The sequence below is a fragment of the Apium graveolens genome, chromosome 9, assembly GCF_009905375.1.
Source record: "Apium graveolens cultivar Ventura chromosome 9, ASM990537v1, whole genome shotgun sequence".
Taxonomy (NCBI): Eukaryota; Viridiplantae; Streptophyta; class Magnoliopsida; order Apiales; family Apiaceae; genus Apium; species Apium graveolens.
In genome coordinates, this window is record NC_133655.1 from 272,833,652 (window position 1) to 272,841,753 (window position 8,102).

The following is an 8,102-nucleotide window of genomic DNA, read 5'->3' on the forward strand; positions in this document are numbered from 1 at the left end:
TATGGTATATTGAAGACCTATGAGCTTGAAATGGAACAAGATAAGATAATAGAGAAAGGAAGGAAGAAAGGTGGGTCTATGGCATGGGTAGCTGATCATGATAGAGTGGTGAAGATGAAGGTTTAAGCTGTTAAACCTATACCAAGCATGAATGTTTGTGAAGGCGGGTCTGAAATGAGAAAAGGAAAAAGGTTGATAGATGAATATGAAGACTGTCCAAGTCAAGATGATATGGATGAAATTGATGAGCATCTATTCTTTCTATCTAGGAGATTTGCAAAACTCAAATTCAAGAAAAATTTTGGAGGTGCAAATAGTCCAATAGAAACATGGTGACAAAACCAAATTCAAATATTTTAAGTGTGGATTGAGTGGTCATTTTGATAATAAGTGCAGAAGGCCAAATTCTGAAGAAAGAAAAGATTTCGTCATGCTGATTACAAAAAAAATATTTTGAGTTGCTCAAACAAAAACAAAAAGCTTTTATAACTGAAGAAAATGACTAGGCAGCTGATGGAGATGATGCCGATGAAGACATGAAGTATGTCAACCTTGCTCTCATGGCCAAGTCAGATGGAACAGAGGTTAGCTCATCTAGCAACCAGGTAATCACAACTAATCTTGCACAACTTTCTAAAGATGAATGAAATGATTCTATAAATGTTATGTCTACTGAATTGTATCATTTATGTGTCACACTTAAATCACTCACTAAAGAAATTAAAGAGAATAATCAATTTTAAGTGAAAGAAATGCTGCATTAGAAACTCAATCCCTGATTTTGAGAAATTGAAAATTCAGTATAAAGTTGCTAAAAATGAGTTAAATGAGTCTTTGAAGAAAGAAGAAATTCTGAGAAAGCAACTTGAACATGAGCAAGAAATCATTGAAGACTGGAAATCTTCTAGGGATATTAGTGTACAGATTGCCAAAGTTCAAGGTATTGAACCTATTTATGAAGCAGCCTGGAAGAAGAAAAAGAAGAAACTGGATCAATAATTAGTTGGTGGTCTATCAACGAATGTTGAATCAATGGTGATGAAGCTTATCCGTTGAAAGATAAAGCTCATCTGTTGAAATTTAATTCTCACAAAGAAAAGCTAGCAAAGCTGAATGAGAAATATGGTTCAGTTATAAAGTATTTTATCTCAGGAGAATCAAGCAAAACTAAGCATGCATGGTAAGTGAATATAGGACATCTGTCAATGAAGCAATTGAATGACAGGTTGGAAAAGATTGAGGTCAAAGCATAATCTAAAAGAAAAACCAATAGGAATAGGAAAGTAGGGACGAAAAAACCCAACTACACACCTAATAAGTATACACCTGGAAAGACATGTGTAGAATGTGGTAGTGTTAATTATTTGTCTACTAACTGCAAGTCTGCTATAAATTCACCCATGTTTGTACCTCATACTTTACCTTACATATATATGTCACCTATGCATGTTATGCCTGTTATGCACACACACAATTCACTTGCACAATTTCCTAATATGCCATTTGAACAGAATCCTTACTATGCTGCATTTAACATGCCACAAATGCCATATAGCATGCATGTCCTGAATAATATGTTTGCACAACCAATGCCATACCATATTAATAACATTGTGCCTGATGAATCTCAACCTAATTATAGATTTTACAGACCTACCCTCAAGATAATGGTTGATCTTGAATTACCTTAGTCTAGTGGTGGAAAGTCCAAGAATATAAGAAGAAAGCTAACAAGGCATGACCCAAGCACTACAAGAAAAAGGTCTACCATGCAGTCGCAAATCCTAGTCAGTTTCGTCTAACGATGTGGCAACATTTCCGAGACGGTAATAGTGCCCGCACTTTGTAGTTGATGGGGAGACTACCTTCAGCTATTATGTTTTGTCCCAAATATTAGTGACAGATTTTAGTGACTAGCTCTGTTGCTATAGTTTAGGACCAGTATCAGCGACCGACTGACGTCTCCAACATTCGCGACAATTTTTAATAACTGGATTCCGTCACTAATTTGTAAAACATTTTCTACCAATATTTGGTACAGTTTCCAGTTGATATTGGTAATGACCAACATGAGCTACCACCATTTGGTCGCTGATATTTAATTTTAAAATAACATAATTTTGTTGTTTTATCAATTTTTCTAAATTTGAACATGTTTCGTACCAATACAATTATAACAAAAAAATGTACTAAGTACAATAAATATCCCAACACAAATACAATGAATACAAATATTTAAATACACGGATTGAACAAAATAAAAAGTTCATATTATCTTAAACAACATAATCCTCGAAAATAGCATAATCCTTGAAAACCACAATCATACGTTCAAGTATTGTCTAAGTACGAAAGTACAATTCAGAAATATAAATGACTTCAAAAATCCTATGATGTGCCAAAGTCGTCATCCTGATCATCATGTTGCTGGTGTCATCCCTGCATTTAACACATGTAATTTAACTACATATATGTTTATACATATATAATAATATCTATGAAATAGCTCTACCTAACTCAGCAATATCGATTTAGATGTTTGATTACCTCGTCACTATCCTTCTGAAGTGATGATTTTGCCGCAACCACTACACGAGCTAACTCATCAAGATGCAATGCTGCTAAATGCCCTTCCTGTGTAAGAAGAAGCTCGGGATTTTACTTCCTTGATCAAATTCCTAAGGTTTGTCAGGCTTCCAAATCTTTGTAAGTAGTCACTCAATCCATTTCCATCTATTGATGGATTAATTTAATTCCTTTGATATGTTGTGAGCTGTAAACTCTGCTCTCTGCAGTGGGTTGTAAATTTCTGAATTAATGACACTGTGTTATCTAAACACGGACTTATATATATGCATAACTATTTTTACTTTCCACTTATATTCATACTCAAAAAACTACTCCATTAAAACTAACTTTTAAGATAACAAATATACTAAATCACTGCCCTAATATATGTTTATAAGAAAATGAGTATGCATTATATGTAGCCTAAGTATAAACATAACTATAATTTTATTTAGAAATTGATGCATGATTAAAATAATAGGATGATGTTGGTTCTTTTACTCTAAGCATAACTAATAAAATGATAAAAACTGATGTTAAACTTAATAAAAACTTTAAAAGTTTTTAAAATTATTACCGTTATTTTACAAGCTTCCCGTATGTAGTCACTAGTGGCCACATACACATCCAACCAGTGAATAGAAATACCCTCAGATTGAGACTCCCATAGAAAATTTAATCTAATTATTGCTAAGTAAACATGTGATATTCTGTATATTGCAATGCTGTAAATATATTAAAACTATTAATATGTACCTTCACACAAATATGTTGGGTGATACTGCCGCCTTTGTAGGTACGTTTGACCTTCTTCCCTTGAGGTACACAAGCATATCTATTACTGGAAGCAGTAGAACGCTTCTTTAAACACTTCCCATCTCTCCACTATTCACACATCTGAGCCCATATTTGAGGAGAGCACCACCAGGGACTATACTCGTGCATGTACCGCAGTCCCCCGTTTGGTTCATCTTCATGGTCAATTCCAACATTGGTATTGGTTTAGCTACACAATTATGCCAGAAAAGAGTAGATATCTTGTGTAAAGCCAAGATGTCATATCTTGTATAAATTATAAGTTAATATCTTGTATAACATATCTGCATTTAAAATACAACAGGATAAATTATAAGTTAATATCTTTTATAAAGCCTCTGGATATAGCAAGTTGAATATCTAACACTTAAGGCATTAAATAAGATCAGGACGGGAAGTTAAATTATATAGAATTCAAAGAATTATTTATATTGAGCAAGGTCACGTCAGAATAGCAAACACACAGATGCAAATGCTTTTTAAAAATCAATTATCTTTACACCAGAAGGAAAATCACTCAGAGAACTTTCAACTTCTAACACTTATGTGTCCACTCTTCATACTAAAAAGTTTAAAACCAAAACTAATATGGGAACATTAAACATAGAACCAAAAAGTATATGCTAGAAGACAACTGAAATACGAAAGTCCTAAACTTAAGTTGTCTTTCTAATTATACAGCAAAGAATAATTTCGGAATAAGAACAGACGTAGATTTAATAATGTGTAATGATCTAAGGGATCGCATATGAAAGGGTATTGTAGAGTTCCATTTACTAGGTCCAAAGTTTTATTGGGTTTAATTCTAAACATGTTTTATTTATTTGTTTTGTTTAATATTGATTTAAATAAATCAGTGTGTACACGTTGAATTAGTAATAGTCTGTTGGGAGTTCATGGAGATAAATCAGGAGTATGGCTTGGTTTTTAGGAGTCATAGACGTTAGCTGATTTTTTTTATTATCTTGTAATGCTTTCAGTTTATATCAAGTAATCCTACTTGCATTTTTCAAACGATTATCATTACTCTGATTCATATCATATCAGTTTGGTTCTAACATCAGGTATCAGAGCACTATAAATACCTAAAGAAATATCCTACCGAGACACACAACAATGACAGACTCAAGCAAAGGCAAAGACAAACGTTCTAAATTGAAGTAATTGTACTTTCAGAAAGAATGCAGAAATTTAAACTAGGTTGATCCTACAAACCAGGAACCAACTCTCCTATTTTACTTCAACTACCCACGACCTATTCTTAAAACATGCCCACGTCTGTGTAACAACATACATACTTATTCAACAAAAACAAATAAATAAATTATCCTATGTTTAGATTAAATAATTAATCCAACATATTCCCCCTTAATCTAAACATGATTAAGATTCTTAACAACCAACAACTCGCGCATCTTTTCGAACTTGATCACAGACATAGGCTTCGTCAGAACATCTGCTCTCTGTTGATCAGTGTTTATATGCTTGATAATGATCAGCCCCTTCTCTACACAGTCTCGAATAAAAGGATAACACGCATCTATGTGCTTACTTCGACCATGGAACACAGGATTTCTTGCCAGGTCGATGGCAGACCTATTGTCAATATGAATCACTACAGGTCCAGGTTGAACGTCTGAGATTTGGCTAAGAAGTCTATGCAACCATATTCCTTGACAACCAGTAGACGTAGCATCCATAAATTCAGCCTCACAACTCGATAAAGCCACACACCTCTATTTCTAAGAGACCCAAGTGATTAAAGACTCATCCAAGTAAAATGCAATACCTCCAGTACTTTTCCTGTCTACTACATCACCTGTCAGATCACTATCGGAAAACCCAGACAGCATGTAATCTCCTCGACCTTTTGTGTACACCAAGCCACAGTTTAAGGTTCCTTTTACATATCTCAATATTCTTTTAACAGCACCTTGATGAAGTGTAGTAGGCCTCTCCATAAAACTACTCACCACACCAACTGCGTATGCTATATCTGGACGGGTGTGTACGAAATACCGAAATCCACCTACAGTACTCTTGTATTCAGTGGCATTAATAGATTTTCCAGTTTCATCTTTGTGCATCTGTAACTTAGGCTCCATTGGAAACTTTACTTCATTACAATCAGACATACCAGCTTTTTCAAGAAGTTTCTTAGCATATGCCACCTGTTTTAGTTCAATGAAACCTTTTCCCTGTTCGACCTCAATGCCAAGATAATAGCTTAATTTACCCAAATCAGACATCTTGAACTCTTGATTCATCTACCTCTTCAATTTAACAATATTACTTACACTGGTGCCTGTAACAATCAAGTCGTCAACATAAACTCCAATAATTAACGACTCGCTGCCCTCCCGTTTTGTATATATAGCATACTTCAGAGGACATTTCACAAAACCAAGCTTCTCGAGACATTTGTTCAGCTGTGTATACCAAGCTCGTGGAGCTTGACAGAGGCCATACAATGCCTTGTACAATCTGTAAACTTTCCCTTCTTGTCCCTTCTCCACATAACCTTCAGGTTGATTGACGTATACCTCCTCATACAATCTGCCATTCAGAAACGCAGATTTTACATCTAAATGATGTACCTCCCACTCGTTCTTGGCGGCAATAGCTAGCAATAAGCGTACCGTTTCCATTCTCGTCACAGGAGCAAACACTTCTTCAAAATCAACACCAAACTTGTGCACATTCCCCTTCGCCACCAACCTTGCCTTGTGTTTCAGAATGTCACCATTGGTATCTCTCTTTGTTTTATATACCCACTTCAAGTCTATAGCACAATGACCTGGAGGCAAATCTGTTAGCTCCCATGTTTTATTTCGCTCTATTGCTTCAATCTCACAATCCATAGCCTTCTTCCATTGATGTTCCTTGATTGCTTGGTTATAGCAGGCAGGTTCATCGATACTAACCAACAGAAGCTCATCAGCTAAGTCACCAGCTAGTTCCACCTCCTCAGTCTCATTATAGATATGACTAATGAGCCTGAAGTTTCGTGAAGGCTCACTTTCATCATATGTTTCGTCTAAGTCAAGTTGTGACTAAACTGACCTTCCTGATTCTACAGAGCTTTGACCTGATGATTGAGCCGAGCTGTGACTTGATGTTGGTATCGCTGAATGAGGCATAAACATGCCACCATCTTGTTTCTCTTCTCTATCTCCAGAATTCTGCTCCTGAACTTCTTCAGCCTGATGACTTGTTACTACAAATGATGAGGTTACCACACTACCAGTTGCTTCTGTTTAATTCCACGTCCAACTCTTCGCCTCATCAAAAACTACATCTCTGCTTACAAGTATTATCCTTGTATCAGGATCATATAACCTATAAGCTTTAGTTCCTGCTTCCCGTCCTAGGTGTACAGCACATCTGCTTCTATTATCTAACTTCTTTGTATGCACACTAGGAACTTTCATGTAACAAACACAGCCAAAAACTCTCCAATGGTCGACCTGAGGCTTCTTCTTTGTCCAGGCTTCATAAGGTGTGGCTCCCTCGACTTCTTTCATTGGTACTAGATTCAAAAGATATACAGCATGTCTAATGGCTTCCCCCCACATGTATGATGGCATATTTCTCTCATTTAGTAGACACCTTCCCATAGCTACCACAGTCCGATTACGACGTTCCACAACGCCATTCTGTTGTGGGGAGTATGGCGCTGTGTAGTGCCTGAGAATTCCATTGTGTTCATAGAAATTAGTGAATTCAATTGAACAGAACTCACCACTTCTATCTGTCCGTAAAACTTTTATTTCACAGCGTGATTCCTTCTCCACCAATACCTTAACCTTCTTGAAGTAACTAAATGCCTCATCATTTGTTTTGAGCATGTATACCCACATAGCATGACTGAAATCATCCACAAAAAGTAGAAAATATCTATTACCAGAGAGAGTCGTTGGTGAGATGGGACCACATATATCTCCGTATATCAGTTCTAAACGTTGCTTTACAGTGAAATCCGTCTGAGATGGGAATGGACACCTAGTTTACTTGGCCATTAAACAACCTTTACATACATCTTTAGGTTAAATAAGGACAGGCAGACCTCGCACCATTCTGTTCCTAGACATGAGAAACATATAGTGGAAATTTACATGACCTAGTCGTGAGCGCCACAGCCAGGTCGTCTCATCTGTTTTTGCCAGTAAACATGCATCTCTATTATCTTTAACAACCATCTTATACAATCTGTTTGAAGATTTCTTTACTTTCATGATCAGCTTATCATTCTCATCATAAATCCACAAGAATTCACCTTTAATAAGTACTTTACTACCACTTTCTGATAGCTGACCTAAGCTGATTATATTATTGCATAAGTTCGGAATAAAGTATACCTCTCTGAGCATACACTTCTTTCCATCCTCTATTGTAAATATTACCGACCCCTTTCCATGTATCTTAACATTGGATCCATCACCGAACTTGACCTCTCTAGCCACTGTTTCATCAAGCGTTTCGGACATATTACGCAGGCCAGTCATGTGGTTACTGGCCCCGTTGTCAAGGTACCATATGCTGGTTTCATTCAATCTGTCATTTCCAACCGTGCTGAGCTTTGGAGACAGTCCTGTTTCGTTCAGCAAAATCATCTTTCTCCTATCATCATCACACTCAGCCAGTAAGAGCGTGGGTTCATCAGCTTCAACTCGTGACAGATTAACTTCATCTGTTGACTCCCTCTCTCTGCGTTCTTT